A 20,398-nucleotide genomic window follows, 5' to 3' on the forward strand; every position below is an offset into this window, starting at 1 on the left:
TTCTTTTGCAGAAATAAAAGCACGCCGTGTAAAAGTCTCGGAAGGTTAGAGAGATAAAAATACCAGGACCCAAGGACTGAAGAAATGTGTATAGTGTTGCTTGTCTCTTGCCCGTACTGGTTTTATGTTTCCTACATTTGATTTTATGTCATACAAAAGAGAAAGTTATTAGTTAACTGGCAATAAAGAGTGCAAATCTTTTGAAGCGTTCTTATTCTCTTGGTGACAAATAATCGCACCAAGTATTAATTGTAAGTGGGTTAGGATGGCAAACCGGCCACCTGGTAGCAGTAGAGACAACATAGGAATTTTAATTTCCACTGTCATGAGTGTAGGTGTGAAGGCTTCCACTACAAAACATACACGTTTGAATTCCACAGTGTGAAATACAGTGACGTGCTGCAGAAGAATGCTGCACTGTGGCACACTTAAGACCGAATAACATTTTTACAATTCCTCGAACATACGTTTTGTATTTCAAACTCTTCAGAAAGATGTGTGCTACAACATGAACATACCAGGTGATCAAAAAGTGAGTATAAATTTGAAAACTTAATAAACCACGGAATAATGTAGACAGAGAGGTAAAAATTGACACACATGCTTGGAATGACATGGGGGTTTATTAGAACCCAAAAAAATGTAATTCTCCACCCCATATTGCTAGACGCGTGAAAGATCTCTTGCGCGCGTCGTTTGTGATGATCGTGTGCTCAGCCACCACTTACGTCATGCTTGGCCTTCCAGGTCCCCAGACCTCAGTCCGTGCGATTATTGGCTTTGGGGTTACCTGAAGTCGCAAGTGTATCGTGATCGACCGACATCTCTATGGATGCTGAAAGTCAACATCCGACGCCAATGCCTCACCCTAACTCCGGACATGCTTTACAGTGCTGTTCACAACATTATTCCTCGACTACAGCTATTGTTGAGGAATGATGGTGGACATATTGAGCATTTTCTGTAAAGAACATCATCTTTGCTTTGTCTTACTTTGTTATGCTCATTATTGCTATTCTGATTAGATGAAGCGCCATCTGTCGGACTTTCGTGAAATTTTGTATTTTTTTTGGTTCTAATAAAACCCCATGTCATTCAAAGCAATTGTGTCAATTTGTACCTCTCTATCTACATTATTCTGTGATTTATTCAGTTTTCAAATTTATACTGACTTTTTGATCACCCGGTACTTATGAAAAATCGATTTTTTTTAAATTTTTGACATTCTATCTAAAACGGTCGAGAGGGGAGGGGGGCGGGCACTACTATCAGGTTTTTGTCCCGGTTAGGAAATACCGTAGGTCCGGGGCTGATGACAGCTCTCTGCTTGGACTGTTCCTCCGTTACAGACGCCATTTTGAAGGATATGTACAGCGCCGCAGGCTATTGGAACTTCATGAAGTGGGAATCTTCCACAATGTTCCACAACAAATATCCCATTCTTTCAACCGAATTTGGCCGAGAGAAAAACGTGTTGCATTATTTACCGAACGCCCCTCGTACTTCACCGCAACCTGCTATATATGAGCGACTCTCACCGGCTGCACATCGTTTTCAGACGTAAAACAATATGACGTGACTACAGGCGTAGACTAATTCTACTAACTAAATATACCAAAACAACGACGGTTCGGAAATTTTTCTTTTTAAAATACAGTCTTGATCGCACCACGTATGCTACAAGAAAATAACTGACCGGTTTCAGTCATATCACATGATCATCATCAGACCTGTAATTTAATTTAGAAAATAATAGAAACCTTACTAGATTGACAATAAAATATGACAAAATGCTTATAGAGATAAAATGCAATACGACTTGTTATACCCATGGCATCCTTCGAAGATGGTAGGTGGAGCACTCTTCTCAGCTGCTGTGACGTCAACTGGTGCCAGCAAGTGACGGGAATACGCTTAAATACGAAGATGCTTCGCCTACCTCTACTCCCTCTACCTCATGTCAACAAATAAGTGTAAAACGGATTCACATAATCGTCAAAACGTAAAAAAAGTAAAATAATGACATAAAAATAGTTATGTATACCGTTTCGGCTCTCTTGTAACAATGTACTTCATTATATCATGGTTTACATGCTCGTCACGCCCACCCAATGGCTCTCCCATACATGCATGGAACATATTTACAAGATGTGTGCCACACATTTACCATTTCAATAACATCAACTTTTTGTTCTTGTTGTGGATTCCTTGATGTATACTACCTTTGGTGCGAGCAGTTTAGTGTCGGTTTTTGTTTGCGTACAGTGAATCTCGCGTCCTTGACAAACTTGATACATTATTTAACCATAATTCTTCTTTCGAAATTGACCATTAGTGGGAAATGTGAGAGCCTTTATAGAATAGTAAGTAGGGCGATTTGTTGTCGAGCTTGTAGGAAATATTTTCACTGGAGGGTATGCAGTGTGAGAACATTGGGAAAACCGAAGAGGCTGTCTACTGGAACTGTCGAGTATTTAGAAGGAACATTTTGATCCAGAAACAGGAAGGCAAAATCTGTACGCCTCGGCTGGAGGAAGAAAGGGCGGAATTGATCAGGATTAACAGAGACAGGGGGGAGTAGGGTGGTTGGGAATTGGAAACTGGTAGGAAGATAGGTAGAAAGACAACTCGATGTGATAGTTTTATTATAAATACTAAAACCAGGTACTGCCGGAATTAAGTGGAGACGAGCCCCAGGAAGGACTAGCAGAAGCGAATGTGCAGCACTCCGCAACTGCTATCAGAAAACCTAGGAAAGTGCGAAGAGTCAGGAAGAAGAAAGCGCAGCTGACAGGTAGCAGCAGCGTTTCCAGAATGAGTTTTCGGAACTCCTTCATAGAAGAAAAAAAATCCCCAATTTAGGTAACTTTTCCCCAGGTACGTTAAACATACCTACTCCTCTAAAACAATATTATGTGTTACCAGTACTGGATGATTTATTAGGTGGAATTATGTGTTCAGGACAGTAAAATTATCGTAGATAACAAAAATTATAGTACATTAACTAAAATTTTCACTTCGTAGATGAAAACAATAGCCTGACTAGGACAATAAGAGAAACCTGTTCTACGGGCGCCACATTTGCTACCTTCGTGCGTTTTTCATTGCTTTATTCTCTGTTAGTTTACCATTAGCGTATACCACCTATATATCACTTCCCCACTAAAGGCTCTTGACGAAAGCACGAGAATGTGGAATAAGTTCACAGATATGTGAGTGGCTCGAAGACTTTTTAAATAATAGAATCCAATATGTTGTCCTCGACGGAGAGTGTTCATCAGATACAAGGGTATCGTCAGGAGTGCTGCAGGGAAGTCTGAAAGGACCGCTATTGTTCTCTATATACATAAATGATTTGACGGACACGGTTGGCAGCACTCTGCGGTTGTTTGCTGATGATGTCTTGGTGTACCGTAAGGATTTGAAGTTGAGTGACTGCAGGGAGATACTAGACGACTTAGACAAAATTTCCAATTGGTGTGATGAACGGCAGCTAGCCTTAAATGTCGAAAAACATAAGTTGATGTGGATGAGTAGGAAGATCAACTCCGCAATGTCCGGATACAGTATTACTAGTGTCCTGCTTGACACAGTAATGTCGTTTAAATATCTGGGCGTAACGTTGCAAAGCGATATGAGATTGAATGAGAGTGTGAGAACTGTGGTAGGGAAGGCGAATGGTCTACTTCGGTTTATTGGGAGAATTTTAGGAAAGAGTGGTTCACCAGTAAAGAAGACCGTATATAGGACGCTTGTGCGACATATTCTTGACTAGTTCTCGAGTGTTTGGGATCCGTACCAGGTCGGACTGAAGTATGACATCGAAGCAATTCAGAGGCAGTCTGCTAGATTTTTTACCGGTAGGTTCGAACAGTACGTGTGCTACGGAGATGCTTCAGGAACTCATACAGGAATTCCTGGAGGGAAGGCGACATTCTTTTCGAGAAATATTACTGAGAATATTTAGAGAACTGACTTTGAAGCTGACTGCCGAACGATTCTACTGTCGTCAACGTAAACAGCGCGTAAAGATCACAGATATATGGTTCGAGAAATTAGTGCTGATACTGAGGCATATACATAACCGTTTTCATGCGCAGGTTAGCAGCGGTTGTGCGGACGCTTTTTTCAATAAATTAACAGAAGTTCTAGATAAAGCCTCAAATATAAAAGTCATCACAATTTCTACAGAGCATGAAGTCAGTAAAACTGTACAAAAATTAAAGTAAAAGACGGCACGCTTAGTTGAAATACCAATGTGTATACTGAAACAGTGCAGAACAATACTGAGTATACACTTAGAAAACGTAATAAATGGATAATCCACATCAGGGAAATTTTCAGAGTATTTAAAACAAGCGAGAATTGTGCCTCTGCTAAAGAAAGGTAACGCCGAAGATATAGAAGATTACTAGCCCATAGCCCATTTCCCTGCCGTCATCAGTCTCAGAAATAATAGAATCAATTGTGAATGACAGATTAGTGAATTACTTGAATAAATACAAAATTGTTTTCTGAAGTGGTAGGAGCACGTAATCAGCCAACGCAGAATTCACAAATGTGGTACCTGATGCTCTTGGCAAAGGTGAGTGTGTCACAGAGTTTTTTTTAGATCTGTCTAAGACTTTAGATACTCTTATCCATATGTTGTTGTTGTTGTTGTCTTCAGTCCTGAGACTGGTTTGGCAGCTCTCCATGCTACTCTATCCTGTGCAAGCTTCTTCATCTCCCAGTACTTACTGCAACCTACATCCTTCTGAATCTGTTTACTGTATTCATCTCTTGGTCTCCCTCTACGATTTTTACCCTCCACACTGCCCTCCAACGCTAAATTTGTGATCCCTTGATGCCTCAGAACATGTCCTACCATCCGGTCCCTTCTTCTTGTCAAGTTGTACCACAAACTCCTCTTCTCCCCAATTCTATTCAATACCTCATTCTTCTGTAGCACCACATTTCGAAAGCTTCTATTCTCTTCTTGTCCAAACTATTTATCGTCCATGTTTCACTTCCATACATGCCTACACTCCATACTCTTATCCATAACATTCTACTAAATAAGCTAGAAGCTTCGAGAATAAGAGGGGTAGTTATTGATTGATTCCGATCTCATCTAGCAGTTACGGTATAAAGAAGAGCAGAGGTAATATACCTCAAATAAGTCTGAACTTTTTGTAAAACATTTATGAGAACCAAAACAGATTAAGCCAGGATTTCCTCAGAATAGAATATTGGGACCAGCAGTGTTCCTGATATACATCCATGACTTTCACACTAGTGTTAGTCATGAGGAAAACATCCTCGTTGCTGATGACAGTAATACTATAGTAACTGAGCAATGGAAATAGTTCCTTGTAGATGAGGCCAATGAAACCATCAAGGAAGTTTACAACAATTATTCAATAAGCAATAAAACGACATTCAGTGTAAACAAAACTAATGACCTGATTTTCAGTGTGAAGAGGGAAAATGGCACTGTTGACAAAATGTATATGACACCTCTACAGACTGTTTAGGAAATGGAAAATTGATTCTCAATTTAAGTGATATAGACATACAAAGATACATGCAAACATTATGTCATGAGCATGTTATGGCCTTAGAATTCTGTCGTCAGTGTGTAACCGTCAGTATCTTTTAGTTACACACTATCCACATGTAGAATCAACTCTTAGCTATGGGATTCTTTTCAGGAGAACAAATTCACAATGTATGAACACAGTTTTCAAAGTGCAGAAAAGTGCCATAAGAATAATAACACAAAATAGTAGTCGCCCTCATTGTAAGGATCTGTTCAAAGCTCTGGGGATTTTAACGGCATCTTGCGAGTGCATTTATCAGTCAGGTGTACACATAAAAAATGACATTGATAATTACCACACAAACAACTCTGCTCATGACCATGAAACAAGATCTAGACGAACTTACATATACCACGAAATAATAAACATAAAACTCAAAACAGAACTTATTACTAAGCTACAAACTCTACAACAGATTACCAAAGGGAATTAAGGAATTTGCTCGAACAAATTTCTTGACAAACGCAGTCAAAAATTATGTGTTAAGCAATACTTTCCACATATTAAAGGATTACTTAGACAATACAGGCTGGGGGTTTGGTAAAAAGAATGTAACACAAATAATAATAATCAAACATCTATCATTTCATATAACAACTTCACACTATATTTTTCCTTTTTTTTTTCTTTTCTGGAAAAAGTTACTCCCAAGACCATACGATGTATAACACTAACACCTTATCCTCATTCTGAGTTCGACATCTCGCTCGACATAGAAAGAAGCCGACTCAGTTTTTCAGGCTAGCATGTGGGACGTTGCGGCACAGAAAATGGTCCTGACGTCAGCTGATAGCGTGTATAGTGTTGTGAAACAATGTGTGCGTAGTGTGTGTAGGGTGTGCAGTGAAAGGGAGTGGGAAATGAATAAACAGTGTAGCGTTAGTATTTTACATTATTAAATAACTTACTTATTAAACAGTATTGTACACTAGGGCTAAACCGGGTGAGGTAGCACTGTCTCATAGTGGCCTCGCATTCCCGACGTTAGCAGCTGTAGTCTCCAACCAGTCATCTTGAATTAGGTTTTCCGTAGCTTCCCTAAATTATTTCACGCAAATGCCGGGAGTCCCCACTATAGGGCCACACCCGACTACCTGTCCCATCCTTGTCATACTGGAAATGTATGTAAATGTTCGTATTTGTGAAATGCTGTACTTTTCTTGTACTTAAAGTTTATTACCAAGACATGTCCAATGTCATCGTAAAAGAGATCTACGGAAGAATAAAACTGCTACTACTACTACTAGTAGGAGTAGTAATATGGGATTTTATACTAGTAAAACGCTGTGTTCACGAATATGTAGCTGTAACTTTTGTGCACTATTTTCAATTTAATACAAACACAAAGCTTATTGGGACAAGAAACCAATCGAAATGCAGTAACTCTGCAACGAGCGGCTGGAAACTGTGGATCTCTTACACGAAAGTGCTCAGACGTTTTCCGTGAACAACCTCTGAAAGTTTGTCTGTGGAGTTCTGGGTCACCACATGCAGCTGACTGTAAAGACACTTTTCCCAGGAATCTTTCCTTGCCTGGAAGAGTGGTATCTTGTAATGGTATTGAATTGTTCTAAACTGTTCCACTCTCAAGTCCGTGACATGTTTTTTCAATAGAGGTTATATTTCCAATGACGTATCAACTTTACATGCGTTTGTCTTTTGCAGGAAACTGAACATAATCGCCCACACATTGATAAGTTATTATATCTGGTACTTAACTGGTTTTATGTGACTTCTGAGTATGACGTACAAACTTTAATTTACTCATAACTAATAAGAGTTACAAAGCTTAATCTCCTGTATTTTTTTCACAGTGCGCAAAGAAACTGTTTCACAATGATAACCAACTTTCACAGAAACACGCTCCTGTCACTGTACAAACTTGTCTCTTTCTTACAATAGTCCGAACACATCTCTCTATTCCAATCGACTCGACATAACTTACTAATACTATATATCTTTCTGCCAAGGGCGGGGTAGAAAAACAATTTCAGTTGCAAACAAAGAGTCGAAGCATTTACGTAGACGCGGACGGAAGTATTTAAATTTACTTTGCATACGTTTTTACGTAAATATTACAAGGTATAGTGAACGTGTTGTTATAAAGAACCTTATAAATTTAAGGTATTTATGTTTTCTGTTAATTGTTTACAAAAGTGTTCAATTCATGTTTAACAAAAGCAACAGTTCAAAAAGTACATCGATTACATTGGAACAGATTTACACAAACTTATTTTTTTATATAAATGAAGTGATAGATACCCCCTACTAATGAAGGGTTCGTAATATGCGTTAGGTTTCATTTTTCATATCATATATAGCATAGACAACAGAAATGAACGGTCAGTATCATCGTCATCTTTTGCCACACTTTCTTTCAGTGCCCCAACAAGCTGTACTTCACTCTTATTTGTGTATGTGTCTTTAGCCTCTGTCTTCATCAGCCGTGAGGGCTGTAACACCGAGGTTTCATGTGGTTTTTCACTACCCTCAACTTCTGTGTCTCACTGTCCTGTTTCAGTTGAGTTCAAACTGTGACCCGTATTACTGATTGCAACAAAGTCTGCAAGAAACATAAGTTGGTTGAAGTGGCTCTCCCTGTAGTTGATCCGTTTTTCTAACTGCTTACTTTCCGATATTCCTTCACAAAACTACCTCTCAGGTTCTTCCAACCCCTTTGCAGCAACAGACCCGAAAATACGCGTATTTGTATGTTTCAGCTATTTGGCTTCTGGATGCTCCTTTGCTGACACCCACTGGTCTATCGCTTGGAAAGAGCTACAGTCAGTTAAATTGTGTAACAAGTTTGTGAAGCGATTTGGATTAAAGCATAATGCCTTCCCCAACTCGCTACAGTGCGTTGGTTAGATGTAACTGACAAATTTGAATCCAAAGGAAATTTTCCTCGTACTATTGCAGCTGTAGACGAGGAACATATCCGTGTAATAAAACATGTTCCTCGTCTACAGCTGGGGATCGCTTTATTACAATTATAAACATGCTTTCCATAATTTTAATGGCACTTTGTGTCAGGAATTATAAATTCGTGTATGTCGATATTGGGGCAAATGGAAAACGTCGATTTTTAAAGATTCATTGTTGTACACATACCTCACACGCAGGAATTTAGGAATACCGAACGATGAGGAAAGAAGGTGTTCAAGGCAAAATTCCTTATTTCGTTGTGGGAGATGAAGCATTCAGCCTAGCAGATCATGTTTTGCGACCATGTCCAGGAAGCAATTTAAATAAAAGAAAAGGAAGATTTAGTTAGCTGTTCAGGAGAGCACGTAGATAGAGCGGCAGTACTTCTGTCATTTTGAAAGCCAGACATATACTAGCAGATTAATTTGTAAATGTAAATCCACTGCAATGACAAGATCGATTCCCGTGACAACTGATGTAACAAATTGAAACACATGTAAAAAGAATTAATGATATTGAAAAATAAAGGCCAAAAGATTAACCCAACTTTTTGTTTTCATCTTGTGACAATTCTTTTCCTCCAGGTATGTCTACTGTCACTGTCACTGTATTCGTTCCCCTTCATATTCCAGACTGCTGGACGATTTTCCTCTGCGAAAATAACTTGCGCTGTGTCGAAATCCATGGCGGCATGATCGTGGCGAAAGTTTGGCGTCTCCCGTGCAAGAATTTGCTGATGCCTACGACCGCGTCACCGCGTGAAGGCGCGGTCGTCGAGTCTTCCTCCAGAGGCAGCGTCAGGTGCGCGCCCGTGCGATTAAGCGGCAGTCACTGCTTTGTCCTTCATATTAGAATACAGAAATTAGCTGCCGCTTACCCGCCAGCCGCCGCGGCACGTGGCCAGTGCGTTGCTGTCCTAAAACCTGAGATTCCTTCTCGCGCTTCTGACTGGACTCGCGGACGTTGCTTCCCAGTGTAGGGCTCACGGTCCGCTTTGTGCCAGTGTAGGGCACCCGGTTCCCCAGTGCCTCGAGCCGGCGTTAGTACACAAACAGAGGCCAAGCGGCTGCGTACAAAAAGTAACGTGACGAGTGACAAGATGTGCCCCGTCTGACGTAAGGGCCCCAGATACACCAACCTGCTGCTTCTTTTCAGAGCGACCTGAATCCCGATTCTGCGTAACATGGCGTCAGAGTAAAGGAAGGAAAGGGGATTGAAATGCTTAAGTAAGACAACGGAGGGAGACAGATTAGTGTTTGAATTCGGATTGAGAAAGGGTGGGGAGAAAATCCACCGTCTTTTTTTTTTTTTTTTTTTTTTTTTTTTTTGAAATGTAACATCCTGGCTTTCACCTCAAGCGATTTAGGGGAGACACAGAAGACCTCTCGCAGCTTGTACGTGGATTTGAAGCACTGTGTCGTCGAATATGAGTCAAGTATCTCACCAGTGCGCCACCTCGCTCAGTATCAAATCACAACCAATCCAAGAACAATGTCTTATATCGGTGGAGCAACGAAAATATTTTCAGAGAAATATTACGAATATCTTAATGGCCTCGTTCCATCCTTCACCTAAAATAAATATTTACAGTAGAAATATCACGGAGGAACCTATTATCTCACATTTTTCGACAAAAAATCGTTGCGGCTAAGTGGATTGTATCTTCATTCGTTGCTGCGGCCGTTTTCCTGTCATTTATTGCTTCTTTGTCCTTTGCCAGTGTCATTTTAATCTCAAAAACGCCAAGTTTAGGAGCTGCTCGAGTCCACATCAAATTTTACGGTTCACTATAATTGTGAGACCAGTTTCACCTTTAATAACCATTGAGCTCAGTGCATTTGATTCACTGCGATTCCATTTTTTTCACAAAAATTTCTTCACTGTTCTATACAATATTGGTTTATAGGACAATAACGTGGAAAACGTGTCCCATCCAAGATATTTTTAGTCTTTGGTACAAAAATTAAGAAATAAAGTGAGTGAGAAACTAAACCTCTCAAAAAGGCTGGCACCAATCTCGTGACTTTCATAGGTTGTATCCCCTGATCAGAGGAAAAACTACTTACTTGTGTCATTGTGGGGGAAAGAAAACGTGCATTCCCAGTGGAGTTCAGCAGAAGCGCTATGTCTGCAGTCGTCAGAGGAGCAGTGTACTGTTCAGCTTGACAACATGTCTCGAAAGGTCATTTCAAGGTCACACCGTGTGCGCATTGCCACTTCACGGAAAGACGAAAAGGCAACAGGGTAAGATGCCCACAGAATTCGCGTAACCACAGTGAAATCAAACCCCAACTATGAGACACTAACCACTGTAGATGCGGCCAATACCACCAGCTGAAGGTCGCTTCCTACAAATTGCCACTGAAATAAAGTGCTGTCTCTCTAGTGGCATCTGCGAGGGTTTTGTTGACACAGAGAGTGCACAATCGTCTCAGTACGATAAATCTGGCCTCACGCCATACCTTACAAAAACTATACAAACTACCCCAAGGGTGGAGCCGTGAAGTTGTAGTTTAGAATCACAAGGCTTATTCTTTCATTACATGCTCTTCTTCAAATAAGATCACAAACGTTTGTAAATATTGTAGACAGAGGAAAGTTTTTTTCGTGCGGTTTATTTCTAAGCTTAACTCGAGCACTTTGTTGATCAGAATTGCCTATAGGTGAGTTGGCTCATTGTTAACAGTTGAAGAGCAGTTATTAGCGTGATAACTCGATAGCTTCCACATACTATGCAAACGATCCATTAATTTTATATGGTAAGAACCAGACACGATTCTAGAATTCTCCGAACTGATAAATATAACAATACACTGAGAGTCTCGAAACTGTTTCGCTGCCATGATTACCAACTACAGGGCAAGTTTCGCTTTTAACACTGTCACCTCTATCACCAAACTATTGTGACTGCAGTTATTGTTTTCTCATAATAGTGATGGAAGATACCAGTTTCGAATACAGTCATGTAACAGGGAGAGAAATCTTTGGGAAAAAACATAGATTTGGAAAATCCTTCCGTTTGCTACATAGTCAACAAACATGGCAATGACGGTGCTCTCAGCTTGATTTAGGGAGCATTCATAATGTCGTGTACACATTCGTATGAACTATCTCCCCTTTAAAGAATCTCCTCAATCGTAATGCGGCGGTGTGTGTGAGGATACTAGAAGTTCGATCGGAAACGTGAGAAGACACTCGGCCCTTTAGAACATTCAAAATTGGCAGTCCTTCAGCAACCATACCGAAATTCATGTATATCGTCATTAGCAGTCTTAACTGCCAGAGTAAAATTTTCACTCTGCAGCAGAATGTGCGCTGATGTGAAACTTCCTGGTACATTAAAATTGTGTTCCGTATCTGAGTCGAATTCATGACCTTTTCCATTTGAAGTCAAGTGTTCTAGCGACTTCTTTTTCTTCACTTTTATCGCTATAGTTCTCGACCTATGCTCTGGGCGGACGTCACAAGACACCCCATCAAGTTGACTGTTGAATACTTCATTCGGTGTTTTTCTTTTCTTTCCTTTTTCTTTTTTTTTTTTTTTTAAATTACAGAAGGCAGACGGCCCTCTCACCGAACACGCCGAACTGCTGTGCCAGCAGCGGGCCAGTGCTCTACCGACAGTGTCCAAGCACGACTCATGACCCGTCCTCAGCTGTAATTCTGGGAGTAAATCGTCTCTTTTCTTCCAGACTTCAAAGAGGTGCTCTTGCGAAATCTGCGGGACTCGAATCCGTGGAAGAGAAGAGTTCGAGTCTCGGTCCGCCACAAAATTTTAATATGCCGGGAAGTTCCAATCTTAACTGCTGATAAAACAAATGATAGAGCTCCCCTAAAGTCATTAAAGTCCGTTACTTAATAAAAATGATTTCTAACTGCGTGATAGTCGTCTTTCCCCATGCGCCTTACATGATGTGTTCAGTCGGGGTCGTCTTGCTTGGAAAGGTAAACACGCCCGACAGCAACTGGTCGGAGTGAGTTAAGAGTGGCCTCTCACGAAACGAAGATGATCTCCTACAGTTGGCCATCGCTATATTTCCAGACACTATGGAGGTCAAAGTATCAGTTCCTTCAATGCGATGACACAAACCGTTAAATGATGGCTCAGCTCTTTCCCCATAATATGCGTGCTTCCAGAACTGCTGGTGCAGCAAGGCATGCACCAGGGTTTCTATAAAGTCTAGAGACTGGGAGAAATTCAGTAGAGGCAGTGGTTTGTGAGACGTGTCTCGATAACTCAGTCGGTCAGAGCACTGTTGGAGAAAAGCAAGGTTCTGGTTTAGAATCCCTCAACGGCACACAGATTTAATCTACCTGGGAGTTTGAAAACAACGTACTTCACACTGAAGAGTACGAGATTCATTCTGCACACCAAAATTTTTTTCCGTGATTGCAACTAACAACTTGAAAAAATGATATTTCCAACAATATGAAGTAGTCGAATTAAATCAGGTGATGCTGAGGGAATTAGAGTATGAAATGAGACACTTAAAGTAGTAGATGAATTTTGCTGCATGGGGAGAAAAAAACTGATGATGGTCGAAGTAGAGAGGATATGGAATGGAGGCAGGCTATGGCAAGGAAAGCGTTTTAGAAGAAGAGAAATTTCTTGACATAGAGTATAGATTTAAGTGTCAAGAAGTCTTTTCTGAAATTATTTGTATGGAGTGTAGCCATGTATGGAAGTGAAACATGGACCATAAATAGTTTAGACAAGAAGAGAATAGAAGCTTTCGAAATGTGGTGCTACAGAAGAATGTTGAAGATTAGATGGTTCAAATGGCTCTAAGCACTATGGGACTTAACATCTGAGGTCATAAGTCCCCTAGACTTAGAACTACGTAAACCTAACTAACCTAAGGACTTCACACACATCCATGCCCAAGGCAGGATTCGAACCTGCGACCGTAGCAGCAGCGCAGTTCCGGACTGAAGCGCCTAGAACCGCTCGGCCACAGCGGTTGGCACAGATTAGATGGGAAGATCCCATAACTAATGAGATGGTACTGAAAAGAATTGGGGAGAAGAGGAATTTGTGGCACAACTTGACTAGAAGAAGGGATTGGTTGGTAGGACATATTCTAAGGCATCAAGGGATCACCAATTTACTATTGGAGGGAAACGTGGAGGGTATAAATCGTAGAGGGAGACCAAGAGATGAATACACTGAGTCAGAAGCATGTAGATTGCAGAAGGGCAGAGCGGAGGTTAAAAATCGTAGAGGGAGACCAAGAGAAGAATAAACTACAAAGAGTGTCAGAAGAATGTAGGTTGCAGTAGGTACTTGGAGATGAAGAAGCTTGCACAGGATAGAGTAGCATGGAGAGCTGCATCAAACCAATCTCTGGAATGAAGACAACAACAACAACAAAATGAAATACTCTAAGTTCCAAACGGGACATCTAAGTTGAAATGACTGTTATTGATAGAAGTACTCCAGATTAAAGGCTACGTTTGGCAACGTTCAAACATTGGAGTCATAGACGTACAAGTGATCTACAGCCATTTATCTGTAAAATAATCATTACTGGACAACGCTAACATCAGAGTTTGTAGATGATTTGCACGAAGAACATTGCAGTTACAGTTCAAGAAGTATACGGAAAATGTAAGCCTTTCAAGAACCAGTACGGGTTTCCCGCCATTTGGAAAACACTGGAGATTTTAGGGTGTTCTAGGAGAAAAACAAACTGTGTAAGGAAACCTGTGTCCGAAATCGTCATCTTCCGAGGCAACAGAGCATCGCAGCATCGGAGGAAGTAGCTTCATCTTTTCTACAGCCGATTGTGGCAATCGATCGCGGTCACTGATTGACAAACATTATTTCTAGACGTTGCGCCTACGGCCTGTCAGCGTACAAAGTCCCGTTTCTTGCCGAAGGAGTGGCCTGGTGACAGGACCTGCGCCTACAACTTCGACGCTGTGTAGCGTCGTTGGATGACGTTTCCGGACACCCGTTCCTATCCTCAGTCTGTTCCATAAGATAGCCTCTACAACCCCTCGAAGTTTGTCGCTACATTTCGGAAACATCCAGTACACTATCTAACGAAAAGTATCAGGACACACCTATGTAATGCGCAATTGACCACTAGATGTTACGAGAGGCGAACCAGTCAGTATAAAATCAGGGAGGAATATTGTGATGTCACTGCAGAAGCAGTAACCAAAAAGGGTCGGTCAGGAGAGCTTATTGACTTCGAGTGCCGACTAAGAATATGAGCTGAGTAACAAATACGCCAGGGACATTTCAGCCCTTCTAAAGCTGCCCAGCTCTGCTGTTGATGACGTGATTCCGAAGTAGAAACCCTAAAGAACGACCACAGCTAAAATAAGAGCAGGGAGACCTCGTGACCTGAGAGAAAGGGACCACCAAGCACTGGAGATGGTGGTACTAAAAAATTGGACGAAAACAGTGGAAGGAATCAAATGTGTGTGAATTCCTGAGGGACCAAACTGCTTAGGTCATCGGCCCCTAGACTTACACATTACTTAACTAACTTAAAATAACTTAAGCTAAGAACAACACACACACTGATGCCCGGGGGAGGACTCGAACCTCCGGCGGAGGGGCCGCGCGGTCCGTGACATGACTCGTGAGTTCCAACGTACTACCAGTAGTCCAGCTAGCACAGTGACTATGCTTTGGGACTTAAAGGGAGTAGGATACAAAGGTCGAGCAGCTCTTCAGAAGCTACACGTTTCTGCAGTCATTGGTAAGCGATGGTTGAAATCGTGCGAAGAGTGACGCCATTGGACAGTGGATGACAGGAAACGTGTGATTTGAACTGATGAATATACCCTGTGGCAAACCGATGGAAGTGCTTGGGTCTGACGAATGCTTTGAGAACTTTACATGACTTCACGCATAGTGAAAACACTGAAGTACGGAGGATGTTACGGCAGAGGGATCTTTTTCGTGGTTAGGGTGTGATCCCCTTCTTGTCCTTTAGAAAACCCTAAATACAGAAGGATATGAACACATATTACAACATTGTGTACTGCGTACAGTGGGGAACAGTTCGAGGACGATGTTTGTTTATATCAGCGTGACGGTGCATCCTGTCGTAAAGTAGCATCTGTTAGGCGGTTCCTGAAATGGACTGTCCTGCCAGGGCCCTCACCTCAACCCAACGGAATACCTTTGGGATGAGTCAGAAGGTCGAACTCGCTTCATGCCTCACCGTCCAACATCACTACTTTCGTTGATTTTGGCTCTTGATGTAGAATGCGCTGCTATTCCTCCACAGACATTTAGACACCTCAGTGTCCGCAGCAGAGCTCAAGGGTGGACACACCCCATATTGCACGCCGAATTCAGGCAAGAAGTGGCCCATCGGGACAATCCGACCGCTGTGCCATCCTCAGATGAGGTTGCGGATTGGAGGGGCGTGTGGTCAGCACACTGCTCTCCCGGTCGCTATGATAGTTTTCTTTGACCGGAGCCGCTACTGTCCGGTCGAGTAGCCCTCAATTGGCGTTACGAGGCTGAGTGCACCCCGAAAAATGGCAACAGCGCATGACGGCCTGGATGGTCACCCAATCAAGTACCGGCCAAGCACGACACCTCTAAAAATTCGGTGATCTGACGGGAACAGGTGCATCCACTGCGACAAAGCCGTAGCCGTACACACCCCACATTAATGCCCACTAATAACTGTCCGGATACTTTTAATCACATAAAGAATGGGCTGTACTTTAACGAGATTATACGCAATTTCTATTTCTCACTGTAGGAGACTTAACCCCCCGCCCCCGCCCTGATAAACGATCTCGTTATCGGTTTCGAAGACTTTGCCAGGCTGTGCACTGCTCTCCTAGGAGAAAAATGCCAAGACAGTTCTCTTTCAAGAGATGTGGTCACCCACATTTGAATGTAGGATAGATATGCAAAGCTTACGTTCAGTTTGCTGAAGGATTTTATGGAATTACAGTTGAGGAGTAGGTTACTGTATCATTAAGCATAACCATTATGTAGAGTGCAGAAACTGCCCCATATTATCGATAAGAAGTTAATCTGAAATAAATTAGGTTACTGTAAGAGTATAGTAAACATACATCAGTAATAATCTGTGGATGGTTCAAATGGCGCTGAGCACTATGGGACTTAACAGCTATGGTCATCAGTCCCATAGAACCATAGAACTTAGAACTACTTAAACCTAACTAACCTAAGGACATCACACAACACCCAGTCATCACGAGGCAGAGAAAATCCCTGACACCGCCGGGAATCGAACCCGGGAACCCGTGCGTGGGAAGCGAGAACGCTATCGCACGACCACGAGCTGCGGACAATCTGTGGAGTATATATATATATATATATATATATATATATATATATATATATATATATATATATATCGAAGCACATAATTGCAGTAGTTCAAAGTCTATAATGGTACACATTAACATATTGTGTTACATCTGTCAGATGGTTGTTGAATATAATATTTTGGTTGGTAATAATATTTTGCAAGAGAGTGACACTATGCAGCTCTTTATCTTCAACACTTCTTACAATCTAAGTAGATGATCATTTGAGGGAGCAGAAGAACATCAAATCAATGGAACTTATTTCGATTTCTCACTCAACCATTAATTCTATTTTATACTTTGGTGGAAAAATTATTACACAAAGAAATGAAGATGGTGCAAATGGTTCAAATGGCTCTGAGCACTATGGGACTCAACTGCTGTGGTCACCAGTCCAAAAGAAATGAAGACAATTTTGCAAAGAGCAGTACACAAATTACACTTAACTGCAAATAATTTGGAGAGATGGTAAGAAAAATTAAAACAAATTTAATGTCATTCGGGGATAACGCTCTTGAAAATTTTGTGACCAAAAGTCGTATCTCATGTATCTAAGTCGAACTAGTCTGCAGGGATATCTTCTCCGTGATCCTGAACAATAACGTCGATCAGATATCTGCAACAAAAACAAAGTTTCATTAAGAACAAAACAAAGAAGAAATGAGGAGCTTGTTTTACAGAACAACATAGATATTGCTATTCAAAATAGAAAACTCGATATGTACAGAAAAAGAATCTTCTATAATGAAGGCCTCTGAAACGAGATTACCTTAAGATGTTAAGGGATATTCAATTGAACATAAGATCACAAATGAAGGTACACGGGGAGAATTAATCATACACAGTAAAACGTACGGAGCAAGTAAGATTGCCTATCTACATGTCAGCGAAAGGATCCCCTGTGAAAACTTGGAGATATAGATCTACCGAAATGAGAGATCCGTCAAATTTAAGGCAAAACTAGGCCCAAACAGGCTGTCAGTTTAGTGACAGAGAAAGAAACGGAGTAAGAGTTTCTGAGAAAAGATCAGTGCCGACTGCTAAAAAAAAAAAAAAAAAAGCCCGAACTCTTCGATCCAGTGAATACTAGCCTTGAAGCAGAAAGTGATAGGAGGCTAGTTCTATTTAACAATAGCCTAGCCACAAGAAATCTATTTCAAACCACCCGAGCACACAATCACAAACATTTTGCTCTGGAGAGAAGAATGTGGAGGGTCTATGGCATGTGGTAGATACATTAGTGTCACTGGAGATAGAGAGGAATGGAGTCATTTTGATTCAGTGACGGTATTAGAAAGTTTATGCGACAGTAGAGAGTAGAATATTAAATTTATTAGCGTTTGTTTGCACACTGAACTGTTAAACATGTTTTACACGCCTGTATAGAAAGAAAGAATGACGAAAGGGTACAGTTTAATACCATGTCCTCGTAATCGTAACCCCCTGGAGAGGGAGCTCTATCCCAGACTGAAAGACATCAGGAGAGAAACAATTTCCGACCGTATTGTGAGAATCTGTAATACGCCAGATGTTACTATAGTACTTTCATGCGTAACAGATGTTCAATGTTAAATCAAAATGGAAAGAAACTCATTACTACTGATGGCATCAACTGATTAGTTGTAATATTATGCCCACCTCCTTTGTTGAATGGTCTGAATTTTGAACATGCAACATTATATTTTATCGTCGTAAGGATTTTTCTACTTCTTAGTGCATTATCAGAAGTAGGTGGTGCCAAATGTCCACACACGTGTCTTATTCAGTTCATGGACGGCCTATGAATGCGCCATGATGATGGCCTTGCGTTATACGTCCCCAGTAAAGCACTCACAACACATAAAGCGCACCTTTAACTGCTTTAGAATAAACCAACCATGATACAACGATAGTCGGTCCAATATAAATGTTCTCTTTATGCTATCTAAAATGATCTCTTCCCACTGTTTCTCTACCTTTCGTTATACTTCTACTGTCTGATCACATGAGGTAATACCATTGACAACGTCTAATTATTTACGCGCCCTGCACTACTGTTCATATGTGCTTCACATACTTTTAATGTATGCCAGACAGCAACTTGCAATAACAACTAATGCCAACGCAATCGCTTCACTGTCTAAAATTAACGCACGAAGTTTAATATGCTATTGCTAACGGTACGTCCACAAGTACCTTGCAATGTTACAATTGAACACTCCGAACTCAAAACGGCACGCTTTTCGCTTGACTTCGTTTGACCAAAGTAAGTTAATACTATGTTGATGCTTCTGTACAGTCCACTCGCTTTTAATTTCCCTTCTATACGAACTGGAATCGGAGATGTAGACACTCATAAACACTCAAGCACGCTTGCAAGATTATAATAGCCTGAGTATTTACGAGTACTAGAACTATCGACTATTTTCTCCAGAACGCGTCGTGGATGAATGAGTGTTCCATTCCGTTTATCTGATGACTGTATGCATGGCGCCGTAGATGGCGGGCAGCGAGCGTTCCGTTGAACGGCGAACCAGATACCGTGTCACCCGTCTGCTACTGCAACTGCAGTACTAAATGTAAAAAGTGTGTAAATAAATTTTGTACTAACCCCTCTCATGAAAGGAGATTCTGTAACTGCCTACCATACTTTTCCACGCATTTCTGGTATCTATTCAAGAAATTATTCATCACACGATGTAATTCTCTTTGAGAAATTGAATTAATTGATTCGAGGAAATTATCCTTGACTTCCCTGTAATTTGTGCGGTTTTTCTGTATGGCGCACTTCACGCACTTTACCCTTTAGTACCCCCCACCCCGCAACAGGTACTGGAAAGGGTTAAATGGGAATTGTCGCAAATGGTTATGTCATGAAACATGCCGTGAAACACTGGCCGCATAAGCCCTTGCCGAATCGTGTTAAAAAACGAGAAGTTTCGTTGTCTTTCCCTCACTTAATTAAAAAATGGTTGCAAAATGTTTTTCACATCTTTCTCTGTTAACTGTGCTACTAAAAAAATGGGTCTCCTATTCTGTCACCACTGACTGCAGAACACTGATCGTGAAAGGGTTCCTCATGAAGTAGAATACGTTTATCGGCGCTCCAGTGAGAACAGTTTTGGGATTTAACATACTCTTGCAGGTGGTACCATTGCTCCAGTGAAAACAAAATGAGGTAAGGATGCATTTCACCGTCATGCACTTGTTTCAGAACCCAATTATAAAACCTAATCCCCTGCGCAGGATCGCCTGGTTTAGGTTCTTGCAATACTCTTGCTTTATAGGGCGTTAGCCTAAGTAACTTTGCAACTCGTTGTACATAGGTGCAAGAAATTAATATTTGTTGTTTTTAGTGAAATTTTCTAGGCAGTACGCAGTGTCATCGAGATGAGCTTCTGTGAACACTATATGTCATCGTTTACACTTTTTGTCATGAGCGCTTTCCGTTTCACGAAACTTATTCGCTAATTTGCGAACTGAATCACGACTGAGAATTCGAAAACCGTAAACTTCTGTTCAGACAATCTCTGGACAATACTAGTGGGCTTCGTACGCATATACGATTCGTAAACAAACACTCGGTGTGGATTGGAATA

The sequence above is a fragment of the Schistocerca piceifrons genome, chromosome 2, assembly GCF_021461385.2.
Source record: "Schistocerca piceifrons isolate TAMUIC-IGC-003096 chromosome 2, iqSchPice1.1, whole genome shotgun sequence".
NCBI classification, from domain to species: domain Eukaryota; kingdom Metazoa; phylum Arthropoda; class Insecta; order Orthoptera; family Acrididae; genus Schistocerca; species Schistocerca piceifrons.